This window comes from Penaeus chinensis, chromosome 41 (assembly GCF_019202785.1).
Source record: "Penaeus chinensis breed Huanghai No. 1 chromosome 41, ASM1920278v2, whole genome shotgun sequence".
NCBI classification, from domain to species: domain Eukaryota; kingdom Metazoa; phylum Arthropoda; class Malacostraca; order Decapoda; family Penaeidae; genus Penaeus; species Penaeus chinensis.
The window spans coordinates 23,094,498-23,096,997 of NC_061859.1; the positions used below are offsets into that span (position 1 = coordinate 23,094,498).

The 2,500-nt window shown below is 43.8% G+C and overlaps 1 protein-coding gene across 1 annotated transcript in view; it reads right to left on the reverse strand.

Annotated features, from left to right (window-relative positions):
- Positions 1–2,500, reverse strand: part of LOC125047649 (sodium-coupled monocarboxylate transporter 1-like) — a 34,953-nt gene that overhangs the window by 7,546 nt on the left and 24,907 nt on the right. The window lies entirely within an intron of this gene.

The window sequence follows — 2,500 nt, forward strand, 5'->3', positions numbered from 1 at the left end:
CTAGGGAAGAAGACTTGTGTTGGACAAATTGGGTCGCTGTTATGCAGGTTTCGAACACACCAGGCACAGGAATTGCTGCTGAGTACACCACACGACGCACAGGAGAACGTGATCCCCAAGAAACGCCTGACAACGATGTGTTTGTGATATGCAAGACTGTGAACTATGTATGACATCATGTCTTGTATTGTATTGTAACTATTGTCGATTATTGAGATACATGTGGCTTAAGGACCTTTTTTGTAATCATGTAACTGTATATATGTGATACCTTCTGGGAGGTCCCTCTAAATCTTTGAGTTTCCCGCCCGGGGAAGGAATGTAGAAGTGTCTCGTGAAGAAGCTTGGACCTCTCCTTTGTATGACCTCTTCTTTAGGATTGGTGACAGATAACTGATAGGCCCTCATAGACAAGTAACCACAACGGGGTCAGCATAGGTAGGTCATTTAGGTGTTCAAATCTTTGGTAACGAGGGAAGGTATCCGACGTTCCCAATTATGCATGAAAACCTGGTACTCACTCTCAATCAGGCTAGTACAGAGGTGAAGTGTCGGCCTCGCATACGAGGGGACGGCGGTTCGCGCCCCGCCCTATAAATGACATCGTAAAGGTCGTTCCAAGTCCAAGTGCTGTCTCATGTAGTCTGTATGTGGATGACTTTACACTTTACTGCTCAGGAAGAAGCTTACAAGATGTGCAAGGGCACATGCAGACTGTAATAAATCAGGTTATGCAATGGGCAACATACCATGGGTTCAAGTTTTCTCCAAGCAAGACCATGGCTATGCATTTCCACAAACGGGAAAAGTTTCATCCTTCCCTCTATTTAGGAGCAAACCCACTGCATTTTGTCCAAGAGGTAAAGTACTTGGGTCTAATTTTTGACTCAAGGCTTACATGGGTGCCTCACATTAAACAGTTGAAGGTGAAAGCTACAAAAGCGCTTAGTATTTTGCGGGTTCTTTCACACCTTTCTTGGGGTGCAGACCGCACAACGCTTCTGTGACTTTACCGAACGCTTATTCGTAGTAAAATTGACTATGGATGTGAGGCTTATTCATCTGCAACTCCCACTGTTCTCCGGCTGTTGGACTCGGTTCATATGCTGAGAGTGGAGAACCACCTCTGTCATTACACAGGAACTACATGAACCTGATTTACTACACGAGACTACAAAGGATTCCGGGATCTCCTACATCTAGATTGGTTTTCAACCCCCTTGAGGATAGCCGATCCTATGGTAAGAGAATGAGGAATCTTGTGGATGATCTTAATTTAAATCTCACAAAGGTTCTGGCTGTTGGAACTTCCCAAGTCCCCCCTTGGACTAATCAAGTCGAGCTCGATTTGGTCGGAATCGGGAAAAGGGAGAGATCCGAAGCAGAAGTCAGAGAGATATTTCTTCAACACACTTCTAAGTACCAAGGATCATATGCAATATATACAGATGGTTTGAAATCTGAAAATGGTGTGGGCTTTGCAGCAGTGAGCAGAAGGAAGACTGTATCTGGCAGTCTTTCTCGATCAGCCTCGATTTTCACTGCAGAGTTACATGCCATCCTTGCAGCAGTCAAGATGACTAGAGATCTTACAAACCATTCCGTTGTAATATATTGTGACTCTCATAGTGCCCTGCAAGCAATCAAGAGCTTAAACTCGTCACATCCAGTGGTGAGGGAGGTTCAAGATTGGCTTGGACTGATGTCAGCACGTAAAAAGATAACTCTGTGTTGGGTGCCAGCACATGTTGGTATCAGTGGGAATGAACGAGCTGATCAGAAGGCCAAGGCAGCTGCAACTCAGCCCTGTGATGCTCGTTTTCCTCTCCCACACACTGACTTGAAACCCAGCATCAGGAGTTGTCTTCGTGATAAATGGAGGGAACAATGGAGGCATACCTCTAGAAATAAACTGCGAGAGATTAGAGATGACCTTGGCAGTTGGGTGACCAGCATCCACCCTAACCGACAAGTGGAAGTTGTAATAACAAGGCTGAGAATCGGGCACACAAGACTGACTCATGGGCCGATGATGGCTAAAAGTGAAGCACGCTGTGAGAGATGCCAAGAGCCACTAACGGTCGCACATGTAATGGAAAGATGTGCAACATTCTCAGACCAAAGAGGAAGGTACTTGTCTCCCCCATATACACTAAAAAAATGTATTGGGGGAGGACTGTGACATAGAAGGTCTTATTAGTTTCCTAAGGGAAACTAATATTTTCAATAAAATTTAGTTATGCATAATGTTTATGCAATAGTTTTTTAGACATTTAGAGCATAATATTTATGCTTCGATTTTTAATATAATATTTATTGTTATTTATGACATTTATTGATAGAGTTTTAACGTTTTAAATATTTTAATATTTTTCAGTCTAACAAGGTGTTCGCCGCTAATGACCTTAGCTGTTGACGCGGCAGATAATTTTAAATAATCAATCAATCGCGCCCCGCCCAGGCGCGAGAAGTTGCAATTGACGCCTGGAGGTTACTGCTG